Below are 17,140 nucleotides of genomic sequence, written 5' to 3'. Positions count from 1 at the left end.
ATCTGCCCTGCTCTGTGCTTCCTCGAGGCTGACGCAAGCCCTCGCTGACGGACGACTCTCGAGCGTCCGCGATGTAACGCGCAGCTGTTCTGCGGTCACATAACAAGGACTATCAGATAGTAAACATCCTGCACCACCCATCTTTTGTTGTGAGAACTGCCCTGTCACCGCAATGCACTGATAATCATTAAAAATGTACCAGCGGCATGGCCAGCAAACAACGAAATATACACTACTGGCCATTAAAATTGCTGCACCACGAAAATGACGTGCTACAGACGCGAAATTTAACCGACAGGAAGAAGATGCTGTGATATGCAAATGATTAGCTTTTCAGAGCATTCGCACAAGGTTGGCGCCGGCGGCGACACCTACAACGTGCTGACATGAGGACAGTTTCCAGCCGATTTCTCATACACAAACAGGACTTGACCGGCGTTGCCTAGTGAAACGTTGTTGTGATGCCTCGTGTAAGGAGGAGAAATGCGTACAAGGTCGCATTGTAGCCTATCGCGATTGCGGTTTATCGTATCGCGACATTGCTGCTCGCGGTGGTCGAGATCCAATGACTGTTAGCAGAATATGGAATCGGTGCGTTCAGGAGGGTAATACGGAACGCCGTGCTGGATCCCAACGGCCTCGTATCACTAGCAGTCGAGATGACAGGCATCTTATCCGCACGGCCTGTAACGGATCGTGCAGCCACGTCTCTATCACTGAGTCAAGAGATGGGGACGTTTGCAAGACGACAACCATCTGCACGAACAGTTCGACGACGTTTACAGCAGCATGGACTATCAGCTCGGAGACCGTGGCTGCGGTTACCCTTCACGCTGCATCACAGGCAGAAGCGCGTGCGATGATGTACTCGACGACGAACCTGGGTGCACGAATGGCAAAACGTCATTTTTTCGGATGAATCCAGGTTCTGTTTACAGCATCACGATGATCGCATCCGTGTTTGGCGACATCGCGGTGAACGCATATTGGAAGCGTGTATTCGTCATCGCCATACTGGAGTATCACCCGGCGTCATGGTATGGGGTACCATTGGTTACACGTCTCGGTCACCTCTCCTTCGCGCTGACGGCACTTTGAACAGTGGACGTTACATTTCAGATGTGTTACGACCCGTGGCTCTACCCTTCATTCGATCCCTGCGAAACCCTACATTTAAGCATGATAATGCACGACCGCATATCGCAGTTCCTGTACGGGCCTTTCTCGATACTGAAAATGTTCGACTGTTGCCCTGACCAGCACATTCTCCAGATCTCTCACCAATTGAAAACGTGTGATCAATGGTGGCAGAGCAACTGGCTCGTCACAATACGCCAGTCACTACTCTTGGTGAACTGTGGTATCGTGTTGAAGCTGCATGGGCAGCTGTACCTGATACACGCCATCCAAACTCTGTTTCACTGAATGCCCAGGCGTATCAAGGCCGTCATTACGGCCAAAGGTGGTTGTTCTGGGTACTGATTTCTCAGGAGCTATGCACCCAAATTGCGTGAAAATGTAATCACATACTAAAATGTAAACTCTCACGGCCGGAAATATCATGTCCATTATAATTATCCGGGCTGTTATGCCGTGGTCGGGAATCACCACAGAATTCATCAACCGACCACGGCATAACAGCCCGGATAATTATAATGGACAACGTAATCACATGTCAGTTCTAGTATATTTGTCCAATGAATACCCGTTTATCATCTGCATTTCTTCTTGGTGTAGCAATTTTAATGGCCAGTAGTGTAACTTGCTGACCATACAGAATATACAGTACTACGATGACTACATTACTAAATCTGTAGCTCGTTCTGGCACATACAGGCAGGTGTGAATGCGAGGTGGCGGAGGGGCGTGGTCAGCTCTCCCCCCCCCCCCCGCCCCCCGCCCCACCGCCCGAAAAGGTGGGGTGGGGGAGACAGGGGCAGCGTGCCTCGCGCCGTCTGGCCGAAATGGTTGCTCTTATATTAGATACGATGGAAAATTTCTAATATCAAAATGCCTTCATAATATTATGCTTTCGTGATTACGTCTGAAAGTCAAGTGAAAGGAGTTTCAGGTGTAAAGAAGTCGATGACAAACAGCAGAGGAAGACTCAAGAAAGTATACAAGGCTTCCAATCAAGTAAAGCAGAGTAGATGGTGAACGTTTTCATAAAATTACTAAATCTGTATCCAGTGTCCGCTCCTGGTAGCTGAGCGGACAGCGCGACAGAATGTCAATCCTGATGGCCCGGGTTCGATTCCCGACTGAGTCGGAGATTTTCTCTGCTCAGGGACTGGGTGTTGTGTTGTGTTGTCCTAACCATCATCATTTCATCCCCATCGACGCGCAAGTCGCAGAAGTGGCGTCAAAATCGAAACACTTGCACGCGGCGAGCGGGGTACCCGACCGGAGGCCCTAGTCACACGACATTTACATGTATTTAACGATTTCAGCGTAGATGAAAATACGATCACCCAAGAACAGTTTTGAGCTAATCAGCTTCCTTTGTGCTGAGTCTCCGTGCCATGCTGAGCCATACAAGGAACAATTTAGATACGACGTAGCTTGACTGCAGCTGGGCTGTTTCGGAGCAGGACGGAATAGATTCAAGTTTAGTATATTTGTTCGCAATCTTAGCTACAGTAAATAGACCCCTTTCACGTAAAACAAAGCGAATGATTTCAGCACGAAGGGTCACGTGGAGTGGGATAGACCTATCGAAAGGAAAGTGATCTTCAAGCCTCCGTTTAATCATATCAAAGTAAGCACCTCCAACCACTAGCAAAAAGCATTAGCTCCGAGGTACTTAACCAGCGATCAGCTTATAATATAGCTTTCGACACATTTAGCTACTACAAGTGAATTTTCATTTTATTCGGTCAGTATAGGGTTTGTGTTCCCAACACTGCTGTAAATTAAATAAACATTTATCTATGAATTTTGCGGAAAGTTGAGCATTAACAAGTTTATGCATCGTATAAAGGGAATGAAAATAGAAAATCAATTGTTGTCTGCCTGTCTACCTATTAAGAGGTTTAATAGAATATACATTCATCTTATAAGAAGTCACTCTAGGCTAATGTCAGCTCTTCGATTTGCCCCTCCACTGCCAGCCACCCTCCGCTCGACGCAATTTGAAACGAGACTCGTCCGACCAGCCAACATGTTTCCAGTCATCAACAGTCCAACGTCGGTGTTGACGCGCCCACGCGAGGCGTAAAGCTTTATGTTGGGCAGTCATCAAGGGTACACGAGTGGGCCTTGGGCGCCGAAAGCCCATATCGATGACTTGTTGATGGCCCAGCATTGAAATTTGCAACAATATGCGTTGCACTTCTGTCATGTTCAACTATCCTCTTCACTCGTCGTCGGTACCGTTCTTGCAGTGATGTCGGAGATTTGATGTTTCACCGGATTCCTGATATTCGTGGCACACTCGTGAATGGGAAAAGCACCACCTCATCGCTACCTCGGAGCTGCTGTGTCCCATTACTATAACACCACGTTCAAACTCCCTTACATCTTGACAACCTGCCACTGTAGCAGCAGTAACCGACATAAAAACTGCGCCAGACACTTGTATATAGGCATTGCCGACTTCAGCGCCGCATTCTGCCTGTTTACATATCTCTATATCTCCATACACATGCCTATACCAGTTTCTTTGGCGCTTTAGCTTGTTGAGCCTCCTCCCAGGGTAGTCAAAGAACCCATAGTAAGGGCGGACGAAAGTGGTTTCGTCTGGTCGCAACACAAATTATGTTTATGTCCGCTAACAGTTGTCCCGATGTCCGCTAACAGCTCTGATCAAATAGTATTTGTCTCAGTAACAGAACGAAAAAATCAGATAAACTGGAGCTGATAAGGAGGTTTGTCGATAGTCGTTTTTGCCTCACCGCATTTACGAATGAAACACGAAAGGCCAGGACTGGTGGTGGTACGAGATTATAACCTCCGTCACACACCGGAAGGTGACCCTTGCAGCAGAGACGCCGATGTAACTGGCTGAGTCACCTGTGCAAGACGGACCTCTCACTGGTGTTGTTTCTGGTGGTGGCTACGATGGACGCGCCTTCCCCTGCCCTCCCCCGTCCCCCACCCCCACATACTCCCCCACCTGCAGCAAGTATCCGTCGCTGACTTCCTCATCCCGCTTTTCTTCTCGCCATCCAACACCCGGTGTGGCGGCCTGCTGGTGGCTTTCGCCGTGATGGATTGCCGCTTCGATTAGTGGTGATCGCGGCTTCTGGGCCCGCAGCGGCTCAGCGCCCCATCCCTACCCACCTGCCACTGTCCACGCATCTGGCCATCCACCGCCAAACACAGGACCGCTGCCGCCGCATCGACCACTCAGGTCAGTCACTATACAGGGTGCTGCTCACCGAGTCAGCAGCGTGAGACACGAGTGACTGAAACGAAGCAGCTAAAATCGAAGTTCGTTGTTCGGTCGGCATTCGGGTCACTTCACCACTTTGCGACTCATCTTGACTATTTTTCGGAAGCGCTGGTTCAAAAATGGCTCTGAGCACTACGGGACTTCACTTCTAGGATCATCAGTCCCCTAGAACTTAGAACTACTTAAACCTAACTAACCTAAGGACATCACACACATCCATGCTCGAGGCAGGATTCAGACCTGCCACCGTAGCGGTCACGCGGTTCCAGACTGTAGCGCCTAGAACCGCTCGGCCACATGGCCGGCCGGAAGCGCTGCTAACGATTCGATGGCAGCTAAATATGTGTGACAAAGAAGAATACAAACACATTGTCTGTCTTCTCACTAGCGGAAATTACAGGTTTTTTTTTTTTTTTTTTTTCGTCAGACTGATACCTCAAAATCGATGAAACTACACTGAAGCGCCAAAGAAACTAGTTTAAGCACGCGTATTCAAATACAGAGGTACGTAAACAGGCAGAATACGGCGCTGCAGTCGGCAATGCCTATATAAGACAAGTGTCTGGCGCAGTTGTTAGATTGGTTACGGCTGCTACAATGGCACGTTATCAAGATTTAAGTGAGTTTGGACGTGGTGTTATAGTTGGCGAATGAGAGCTGAGACACAGCATCTCCATGGTAGCGATGAGTGGCGATTTTCCCGCACGAACATTTCACGAGTGTATCCTGAGTATCAGGAATCCGGCAAAATGTCAAATTTCCGACATCGCTGCGACCGGAAAAAGATACTGCGAGAACGGGACCAACAACGACTGAACAGAATTGTTCAACGTGACAGAAGTGCAACGCTTCCCCAAATTTCTGCAGATTTCAATGCTGGGCGAACTACTAAACGAAACATCATTGATATCAACTTCCTGAGCCTAAGAACCGGGCGTTTACCCTTTGTGACTGCATGACACAAAGCTTTACGCCTTCCCTGGGTCAGTCTACAGTGACACTGAACTGTCGACGGCCGGCCTGTGTGGCCGAGCGGTTGTAGGCGCTACACTCTGGAACCGCGGGAACGCTACGTTCGCAGGTTCGAATACTGCCTCGGGCATAAATGTGTGTGATGTCTTTAGGTTAGTTAGGTTTAAGTAGTTCTAAGTCCTAGGCGACTGATGACCTCAGAACTTAAATCCCATAGTGGTCAGAGCCATTTGAACCATTTGAACTGTTGATTACGAGAAACATGTTGTCTGGGCGGATGAGTCTCGTTTCAAACTGTATCAAGCGAATGGACGTGTATGGGTATCGAGACAACCTCATGAATCCATGAACCCTACATGTCAGCAGGCTACTATTCAAGCTCTGAATCCTCTGTAATGGTGTGGGTTCAGATGGTTCAAATGGCTCTGAGCACTATGGGACTTGAAATTTGAGGTCATTAGTCCCCTACACTTAGAACCACTTAGGCCTAACTGACCTAAGAACATCTCACATCCATGCCTGAGGGAGGATTCGAACCTGCGACCGTAGCAGCAACGCGGTTCCCGACTGAAGTGCCTAGAACCGCTTCGTCACATCGGGCGGCATAATGGCGTGAGGCGTGTGCAGTTGGAGTGATGTTGGGCCCCAGCTACATCTAGATACGACTCGGACGGGTGACAGTACCTAAGCATCCTGTCTCCTTACCTGCATCCTTTCATGTCCATTGTCCATTCCGACGGACTTGGGCAATTCCAACAGAACAGTGGGACACCCCACAAGTCCAGAATTGCTGCACAGTGGCTCCTGAAGCACTCGTCTGAGTTTAAACACTTCCGCTAGTCACCAAGACTCCCCAGATGAACATATCTGGGATTCCTTGCAACGTGCTGTAGAAGCGATCTCCGCCCCCTCGTGCCCTTATGGACAGCTCTGCAGGCGCGTCGTGTTGCGGCGCTTACGCGTGCTCGCGGGGGGCCTATAGAATATTAGGCAAGTGTTCCAGTTTGTTTGGCTCTTCAGTGTATGAGCCCAGGATGGCTTGCCAGGAAGAGCAACAAAATGGGATGCAAAATATCGTTGACGTACCGCTATGCTGTAAGGGTTCCGCAGATGACAGTCGAATCGATCATGCCATGAAAAGAAATGGCACACCAACCCATCAGTCCTGTATGTCGGGCTGGACGGCGGGCGAGAATAAGGTTTTTATCGTACCACTGTCTGGGCCTTTCCCAGACACGTCTTCGGCCTGGAATCTCATTGAATGGAGAAGGATTGTTTTCAGAGAGGAATCCTTCTTCGAACTGAGTACCGACGACCAGCGATGGCGTGTTTGGAGGTCTGTGGAGCGATACCGACTATCATCCACTATACCGCGCAGCATCCAGGAGTGATGGCCAAGGGTACCATTTCTTTTCATAGCAGGATTTCTTTGGTTGTCATTCGCGGGCCCTTACAGCACAGTGGTAAATCGAGATATTCTATGACGCTGTTTGTTGCCCTTCATGCCAAGCCATCCTGGGCTCACATTTCAGAAAGGTAACGCCCGCCCGCACTCGGCAAGAGTGGTTGTCTTCATGCTTGTCGGAACCCACCTCAGCCAGTAAGGTCGACGTATTTCTCCCCAGTTGAGATCGTTTGGAGCATTATGGGCAGGCCCCTCGAACCAGCTTGGAATTTTGACAATCTAAGGAGCCAGTTGGGCGCAATTTGGCACAGAGTCCGTCAGGAAGACGTCCAACAACTCTATGAATAAATGCCAAGGCGAATAGCTGCCTATATAAGGACCAGAGCTGGGTCAACGCGTTGTTAATTTGTTGAATTTGTGAAGCTGTAATCATTTGTTCGTAAGACATGTACATCTACTCATTTCCTTCCCATTCGGATAATTTGTTCGTGGTGTGTCTTTTATTTTATTGTCTTAGAGCGCATTTTGGGTGGGCTACCTTACCTACCTTGTAAGTAGGCTGTTTAGGTTTTTTTATTGGTAACGCCACCTCTGTATGAAAATCACTGGCTGTGCTGTGTGCAGTCTGTGGCTGCTTAGCATTGTTGTAATACTCGCCATTGTAGTGTTAGGCAGCTGGATTTGAACAGCGCGTAGCGTTGCGCAGTTGGAGGTGAGCCGCCAGCAGTGGTGGATGTGGGGAGAGAGATGGCGGAGTTTTGAAATTTGTCATGAACTGCTATATTTATATATGATGATATCAAGGTAAATACATTGTTTGTTCTCTATCAAAATCTTTCATTTGCTAAGTGTGCCTATCAGTAGTTAGTGCCTTCGGTAGTTTGAATCTTTTATTTAGCTGGCAGTAGTGGCGCTCGCTGTATTGCAGTAGCTTGAGTAGCGAAGATTTTTGTGAGGTAAGTGATTTGTGAAAGGTATAGTTTAATGTTAGTCAGGGCCCATTCTTTTGTAGGCATTATTGAAAGTCAGATTGCGTTGCACTAACAAAATATTGTGTGTCAGTTTAAGCACAGTCATTTGTAATTGTTCAAAAGGGGACGTTTCATATGGCGACCCTGCCAGGATACCTCACTGGAGTCTTCTGATTTTTTCTTGTAGTTTGTGTAATTAGTGTAGATTTTGTTTATTGCTAGCACGTAATTGTAGAGAAAATCTCCTTTGTAGTTGCAGTCTTTCATTGTTGTACAGTAAAACAGTTGTGGCATGCATGTAGATTTGCACCAAGTATTTTGCTGCTGCACTTGCAATTAACTAGATATTATTTTCAGTGCTATGTTAATGTGTTCTCTTATTTTTGATCTTCAAATTGTGTTTTTCTGTGTTGTCGTGTGAAATACTGTGACATTAATGGCGTGTGAAAAACGTAATACTAGGCTCCAAAGTAAACTGAGAAATGACAGTCATATGAAACGTCCCCTTTTGAACAATTACAAATGACTGTGCTTAAACTGACACACAATATTTTGTTAGCGCAACGCAATCTGACTTTCAATAATGCCTACAAAAGAATGGGCCCTGACTAACATTAAACTACACCTTTCACAAATCACTTACCTCACAAAAATCTTTGCTACTCAAGCTACTGCAATACAGCAAGCGCCACTACTGCCAGCTAAATAAAAGATTCAAACTACTGAAGGCACTAACTACTGATAGGGATAGTTAGCAAATGAAATATATTAATAGAGAACAAACAATGTATTTACCTTGACATCATCATATATAAATATAGCAGTTCATGACAAATTTCAAAACTCCGCCATCTCTCTCCCCACATCCACCACTGCTGGCGGCTCACCTCCAACTGCGCAACGCTACGCGCTGTTCACATCCAGCTGCCTAACACTACAATGGCGAGTATTACAACAATGCAAAGCAGCCACAGACTGCACACAGCACAGCCAGTGATTTTCATACAGAGGTGGCGTTACCAATAAAAAAAACTGAACAGCCTACTTACAACCTTAACCTGAAGATGTGTTCAGCTACACACAGAAAAGCGAAAGAGAGACACATCACTTTGGAAGAAAATGAGAGCAGAGCTCGTATTAGAGCAGCAACTGGCTCCGCATGGCCAGCTAAAACCTCGCGGCGAACGTCCGTCCGCGTCGACATCCCACGGTGAAGTCGCAGGCGAGTACTGGGAGCGTCGAGTGCAGGGGATTAGCGGCGGGCCAAACGGCCAGCACGTGAGGCGGCGCCAGCTTCTGCCTAACTGCCGCAACTCCTAATGGCGCCCGACGATGCGTCAAGCGGGCCGAAACGCCGGCACTTGCATTCGCGTCGCAGCTGCAAGCCGGAGCGCATACAGAGTTGGAACGGCTTCCGCGGAGCTAAGGCGGCCATATTCCTCCCACCTTCTCCCTCTCTCTCTCCCTCTCTCTCGCCATAAAAACTTGCTAGTAACTGTTTCGCTCGGCGTTACCACTTGCACGGCATTCAGACTACATTATGAAGTTAACAAGCAGATCCTGCCTACGTCCATTTCGCGGTAGGGCTTCGCAATGTGGCGCAGTGGTTACGTCACTGCACTCGCGTTTGGGGTTCAAATCCAAATAACAGATGCGCGTACTTACGTTGAAGCATTTCAGAGAATATACAGGGTGTTTCAAAAATGACCGGTATATTTGAAACGGCAATAAAAACTAAACGAGCAGCGATAGAAATACACCGTTTGTTGCAATATGCTTGGGACAACAGTACATTTTCAGGCAGACAAACTTTCGAAATTACAGTAGTTACAATTTTCAAGAACACATGGCGCTGCAAGTGATGTGAAAGATATAGAAGACAACGCAGTCTGTGGGTGCGCCATTCTGTACGTCGTCTTTCTGCTGTAAGCGTGTGCTGTTCACAACGTGCAAGTGTGCTGTAGACAACATGGTTCATTCCTTAGAACAGAGGATTTTTCTGGTGTTGGAATTCCACCGCCTAGAACACAGTGTTGTTGCAACAAGACGAAGTTTTCAACGGAGGTTTAATGTAACAAAAGGACCGAAAAGCGATACAATAAAGGATCTGTTTGAAAAATTTCAACGGACTGGGAACGTGACGGATGAATGTGCTGGAAAGGTAGGGCGACTGCGTACGGCAACCACAGAGGGCAATGCGCAGCTAGTGCAGCAGGTGATCCGACAGCGGCCTCGGGTTTCCGTTCGCCGTGTTGCAGCTGCGGTCCAAATGACGCCAACGTCCACGTATCGTCTCGTGCGCCAGAGTTTACACCTCTATCCATACAAAATTCAAACGCGGCAATCCCTCAGCGCCGCTACCATTGCTGCACGAGAGACATCCACTAACGATATAGTGCACAGGATTGATGACGGCGATATGCATGTGGGCAGCATTTGGTTTACTGACGAAGCTTATTTTTACCTGGACGGCTTCGTCAAGAAACAGAACTGGCGCATATGGGGAACCGAAAAGCCCCATGTTGCAGTCCCATCGTCCCTGCATCCTCAAAAAGTACTGCTCTGGGCCGCCATTTCTTCCAATGGAATCATTGGCCCATTTTTCAGATCCGAAACGATTGCTGCATCACGCTATCTGGACATTCTTAGTGAATTTGTGGCGTGGCGGTACAAACTGCCTTAGACGACACTGCGAACACCTCGTGGTTTATGCAAGATGGTGCCCGGCCACATCGCACGGCCGACGTCTTTAATTTCCTGAATGAATATTTCGATGATCGTGTGATTGCTTTGGGCTATCCGAAACATACAGGAGGCGGCGTGGATTGGCCTCCCTATTCGCCAGACATGAACCCCTGTGACTTCTTTCTGTGGGGACACTTGAAAGACCAGGTGTACCGCCAGAATCCAGAAACAATTGAACAGCTGAAGCAATACATCTCATCCGCACGTGAAGCCATTCCGCCAGACACGTTGTCAAAGGTTTCGGGTAATTTCATTCAGAGACTACGCCATATTATTGCTATGCATGGTGGATATGTGGAAAATATCGTACTATAGAGTTTCCCAGACCGCAGCGCCATCTGTTGTTGAAAATTGTAACTACTGTAATTTCGAAAGTTTGTCTGCCTGAAAATGTACTATTGTCCCAAGCATATTGCAACAAACGGTGTATTTCTATCGCTGCTCGTTTAGTTTTTATTGCCGTTTCAAATATACCGGTCATTTTTGAAACACCCTGTATGAAGATAGTAACTGTTCTCGAAAGAACAGATACCACTGATGACCGCCCAGCTTCTCTAGAATAAATGATGATTAATTGAAACCCTCAGCTGCTGACAGGTGTTGTTGACATACCTCGATGGGGACAGCTGAAAATGTGTGTCCCGGCCGGAACTCGAACCCGGGATCTCCTGCTTACATGGCAGACGCTCTATCCATCTGAGCCACCGAGGACATAGAGGTTAGTGTGACTGCAGGGATTTATCCTTAGTCGGCGCGAGTAATGAGTGGATGGGCAATGTATCTACTGGGAACATTACGCATGTAGATTGTGGACAGTTGGGAATGTGGGTCTCACGGGAAGCTTGCAAGGGATAAGTCACTGCAGTCGCGCTATTCAACTGTGTCCTCGGTGGCTCAGATGGACAGAGCGTGTACCATGTAAGCAGGAGATCCCGGGTTCGAGTCCCGGTCGGGGCGCACATTTTCAGCTTTCCCCATCGAGATATGTCAACAACACCTGTCAGCAGCTGAGGGTTTCAATTAATTACAAAAAAAGTGGCTCTGAGCACTTTGGGACTTCTTTGGTCATCAGTTCCCTAGAACTTAGAACTAATTAAACCTAACTAACCTAAGGACATCACACACATCATGCCCGAGGCAGGATTCGAAACTGCGACCGTAGTGGTCGCGCGGTTCCAGACTGTAGCGCCTAGAACCGCTCGGCCACCCCGGCTGGCGGTGTTATCGGGCAACAGGATGATTCCTCTGTACGTTGAGTTCCCCCACTGTGGAACCACGATCAGTGTTCAGTGCTATGAAGACACTTTGTAACGACAACACACATGGCAGACAATGAGACAGGTTATGGGAGAATTCCAGGAAAGATTTGATGAGGATCCACCGCGAAAGGCAACACTTCTGGACTGGGAAAGACGAGCTAAAGACAGGCCGTGTAGTGGGAGGCAGATGACACAAGAAGAAACATGTCCCGCAGTCTCTGCTGCCATTTGACCGACCCCCTATGAAGTCGTAAACGTGCTACGGAACTCCGTATATGGAGGACAACAATGTGAGGTAAAAAAACAGTAAGCTCAGAGCATTTCGACCGACGTTCGTAAACGAGTTATGGGTACAGACCGGAATGACTGCGTTTAGAGCGCCGTGCTTTGTTGACTCAGTTTCCAAATGCGGTGAAGCCTGCCAAGGTTATGTTTTCAGATTAATGGGCCATATATCGCAGCTCATGTGTCAGAGATATTGTTGTTTTGGCCACAGAGAGTCCTCGTTACACAGTTTAGGATGGAACGTGCCCCACGTAATGATATGGGCAGCGATGACATCACAACTTTTTTGAAGGGACTAGGAAGAGCGAACATTATCTGCACATATTACAAATATGATCAATACCTCAGATTGAGGGCAGGGGCCTCACAGAGCGGATGTGGTTGCAGCAAGACGGGTCGCCGCTTCACTACGCTCTTGCAGTGCGCTAGTTCCTAAATGAACACTTCCCAGGATGGTGGACTGGTCATGGTTCACCAGCAACACCAGCTACCTTGAAATGGCCGCAAGGAACTACTGACTTCACCACAGCTGACAGCTCGTTCTGGGGAGTCATAACACCCACGTATTTGCACGTCGTTATGCTTCAAACAACCGCGGAATGCTGTTACATTCCGCACTTAAGCACCGGGCATGCTCAGAAACATGTCAAGAACAACATAGAGGCATGTGGGAATGTGTTTACAGCTTGAATAGGAGCGTCAGGACTGCCCCAGGGAAGTGTGATAGGACCGTTGCTATTTTCTGTATACGTAAATGATTTGGCAGGCAGCGCGGGGAGTAATTCGCTTGTGATGCTGTGGTGTAGCGGAAGGTGTCAAAGATAAGTGACTGTTTGTTGATATAAGATGACCTAGACAAAATTTCTAGCTGGTGTAATAAGTAGCAGCTAGCTCTATATGTGGAAAAATGTGAGTTAATGCGGATGGGTAGGAAGAACAAACATGTAATATTCGTGTACAGATTTAGTAGTCTCCCGCTTGATACAGTGAAGCCGTTTAAATATCCGGGCGTAAGGTTGCAAAGCGATGTGATATTGAACCAACGTGTGGTAACTGTGATAAGGAAGGTGGGTGGTGTGACTCCGGTTTATTGGGAGAATTTTAGGAAAGTGTAATTCATATGTAAAGGAGACCACGTGTAGGGCGGTCGTGCGACCCATTCTTGAGTGTTTGGGACCCGTATCAGGTCTGATTGGAAGAGGACACTCAAACAATTCAGAGGCGGGTTGCTAGATTTGCTACTGGCAGGTTAGAACTACACTTAAGTGTTAAGGGTGTACTTTGGGGCCGGCCGCTGGTGGCCGACCGGTTGTAGGCGCTTCAGTCTGGAACCGCGCGACCGCTACGGTAGCAGGTTCGAATCCTGCCTCGGGCATGGATGTGTGTGATGTCCTTAGGTTAGTTAGGTTTAAGTAGTTCCAAGTTTTAGGGGACTAATGACCGCAGATGTTGTCCCATAGTGGTCAGAGCCATTTTTTTGTACTTTGTGAAGTCAAATGCGAATCCCTGGACGGAAACATTATCGAGAAAATTCAGGGAACCGGCATTTTAATCTCACTGTCGAGCGATTCTACTGCCGCCAACATAGACAGCGCTTAAGGACCGTGAAGATAAGCTACGAGAAATAAGGACTCATACTCCCTCGCTCTATTTGCTAGTACACTCCTGGAAATTGAATTCATTGTCCCAGGAAGGGGAAACTTTATTGACACATTCCTGGGGTCAGATACATCACATGATCACACTGACAGAACCACAGGCACATAGACACAGGCAACAGAGCATGCACAATGTCGGCACTAGTACAGTGTATATCCACCTTTCGCAGCAATGCAGGCTGCTATTCTCCCATGGAGACGATCGTAGAGATGCTGGATGTAGTCCTGTGGAACGGCTTGCCATGCCATTTCCACTGGCGCCTCAGTTGGACCAGCGTTCGTGCTGGACGTGCAGACCGCGTGAGACGACGCTTCATCCAGTCCCAAACATGCTCAATGGGGGACAGATCCGGAGATCTTGCTGGCCAGGGAAGTTGACTTACACCTTCTAGAGCACATTGGGTGGCACGGGATACATGCGGACGTGCATTGTCCTGTTGGAACAGCAAGTTCCCTTGCCGGTCTAGGAATGGTAGAACGATGGGTTCGATGACGGTTTGGATGTACCGTGCACTATTCAGTGTCCCCTCGACGATCATCAGTTGTGTACGGCCAGTGTAGGAGATCGCTCCCCACACCATGATGCCGGGTGTTGGCCCTGTGTGCCTCGGTCGTATGCAGTCCTGATTGTGGCGCTCACCTGCACGGCGCCAAACACGCATACGACCATCATTGGCACCAAGGCAGAAGCGACTCTCATCGCTGAAGACGACACGTCTCCATTCGTCCCTCCATTCACGCCTGTCGCGACACCACTGGAGGCGGGCTGCACGATGTTGGGGCGTGAGCGGAAGACGGCCTAACGGTGTGCGGGACCGTAGCCCAGCTTCATGGAGACGGTTGCGAATGGTCCTCGCCGATACCCCAGGAGCAACAGTGTCCCTAATTTGCTGGGAAGTGGCGGTGCGGTCCCCTACGGCACTGCGTAGGATCCTACGGTCTTGGCGTGCATCCGTGCGTCGCTGCGGTCCGGTCCCAGGTCGACGGGCACGTGCACCTTCCGCGGACCACTGGCGACAACATCGATGTACTGTGGAGACCTCACGCCCCACGTGTTGAGCAATTCGGCGGTACGTCCACCCGGCCTCCCGCATGCCCACTATACGCCCTCGCTCAAAGTCCGTCAACTGCACATACGGTTCACGTCCACGCTGTCGCGGCATGCTACCAGTGTTAAAGACTGTGATGGAGCTCCGTATGCCACGGCAAACTGGCTGACACTGACGGCGGCGGTGCACAAATGCTGCGCAGCTAGCGCCATTCGACTGCCAACACCGCGGTTCCTGGTGTGTCTGCTGTGCCGCTGTGCCGTGCGTGTGATCATTGCTTGTACAGCCCTCTCGCAGTGTCCGGAGCAAGCATGGTGGGTCTGACACACCGGTGTCAATGTGTTCTTTTTTCCATTTCCAGGAGTGTAGAACAGGTGAGGTAATGACTAGCAGAGTTACATGGTACCCCTCGCCGTGCACCGTACGGTGGCTCGTGGAGTAGTATCGATGTGCGAGTAATGAGACTGATGTGAAAAAAAAAATGAAATGTTGGTTACAGTTTCAGAAGTTTAGTGTGTCTCCTTCAAAGTAGTTCCCTTCTGACTGCACACACTTTTTCAATCGCTTCTGCCATTGATGCTAACAAATGGTTCAAACGGCTGTGTGCACTATGGGACTTAAATTCTGAGGTCATCAGTCCCGTACAACTTAGAACTGCTTAAACCTGACTAACCTAAGGACATCACACACATCCATGCCCGAGGCAGGATTCGAACCTCCGACCCTAGCGGTCGCGCGGTTCCAGACTGTAGCGCCTAGAACCGCTCGGCCACATCGGCCGGCGATGGTAACATTTCTGTAACTAATCTTCTGTAATATCCTCCAAGACCTTCGTCACAGCTTTTTGGACATTTTGTGTTGTTTGAAAATGGTGTCCCTTGACTGCCGTTTTGACTCTTGGAAATAGAAAAAAGTCGCACGGAGAAATATCTGGAGAATAAGGTGGCTGTGGTAGTACTGAAATTTGTTTTGTGGTTAAAAACAGATCGTATTGGGAAATTTTTAGGCAAGTATGAGGTGGAAACTATTTTCAGACCCACCAGGAAAGTAAAAGAATTTTTAAGGTCGGCAAAAGATGCACGCCACCCTTTGGCTACACCGGGGGTATATAAAATTCCTGGTAGTTGTGGACAGGTGTACATGGATAGCACAAAGAGAAGTGTGAACACCCGTCTTGTTGAACACAAGAGCAATTGCCGCCTGGGTCACACGGATAAATCGGCCGTAGCGGAACATGTTTACCAGGAAGGTGATCATGAAATAAAATTCAGCGAGACGAGTCATATCAAAAACCTCGCATTATTATGCACGCTTGTATAGAGAGGCTATCGAGATTGGTAAACATCGTAATAATTTTAACAGGAAAGAGGAAGGTGTTAAACTGCATAAAATTTGGATGTCAGCGTTGCACCGCAAGCGTGACGATCGATTACTTTCAATCGAGAATGTTGGCATCACCAGAGACAATCTCATAGCCGACGCCACGTGATCGACAGTGGCGCCCTCTGTACTGCTTATATAATCAGCGCTTTCTCGAGTTCTCTTCGCAGTTTGCTGCTTTACCTCCGAGGATGTCTCCCGCAGTCGGAGACGAAACGTCAGGAGAGACTTTTATACTTTGACCACGGCCTATCAGCCCGGAAGTTTTAATTGAAGAACTCGTTTTCGAAGTCTTTCTAAAATTTCTTTATAGTAATATTGGTTAACTGTTTGTCCAGGAGGCACCAACACACTATTAACAATGCCCTTGGAATCAAAGAAGCACACAAGCATTTCACTTTTGCGTTTGACATGCAAGCTTATTTTGGTCTGGGTGACCCTTCTGAGCACCATTGCGAACTTCGGCGTTTTGTCTCTGGATCGTACTGAAAAAAACTACTTTAATCACCAGTGATAACACGGCTCAACAATTCTGGATTGATTTCCCTTTGCTCTAACAGATCGGCTGCCACAATTTTCCGTGTTTCTCGTTCTTTTGGTGTGAGATTTTTGGCGACCATTTTTGCACAAATCTTTCTCATACCGAGATCTTCAATTATTATTAGACAAACGGTTTCTCAATTGATGTTCAGATCTTCTGCAATCATTTTCGCGGATAATTTTCGATCAGATCGTACGAGTTCACGCACCCTGGCCAAGTTGGCATCCGTCTGTGAGGTTAATGGTCGTCCACTGCGGTCTTCATCTTCATCATTAGTTCTGCCTTCACTAAACATTTTATGCCAACGAAAAACTTGAGCTCTTGACATAACCTCCTCTCCAAAAGCCTTCTGAATCTTACCGTAAGTTGTCGCGTTTTCACCCAATTTAACGCAAAAAGAAATGGCATGCCGTTGCGCAATATTATGCGGTTCTATTTCCGTGACGAGAGACTACCCGCCAGGGTAGCCGGGACTCGGGTAG

General features: G+C 48.2%; 1 non-coding gene across 1 annotated transcript; it reads right to left on the bottom strand.

Moving 5' to 3' along the window:
• Positions 1-11,123: 11,123 nt before the first annotated feature.
• Positions 11,124-11,198, bottom strand: Trnat-ugu. Its single transcript has one exon. It is a non-coding gene; the product is annotated as a tRNA-Thr (tRNA).
• Positions 11,199-17,140: the final 5,942 nt, after the last annotated feature.

This window comes from Schistocerca piceifrons, chromosome 10 (assembly GCF_021461385.2).
Source record: "Schistocerca piceifrons isolate TAMUIC-IGC-003096 chromosome 10, iqSchPice1.1, whole genome shotgun sequence".
Taxonomy (NCBI): Eukaryota; Metazoa; Arthropoda; class Insecta; order Orthoptera; family Acrididae; genus Schistocerca; species Schistocerca piceifrons.
Note: the sequence above shows the minus strand (reverse complement) of the source record. Positions and strands in the feature narration are given on the sequence as shown.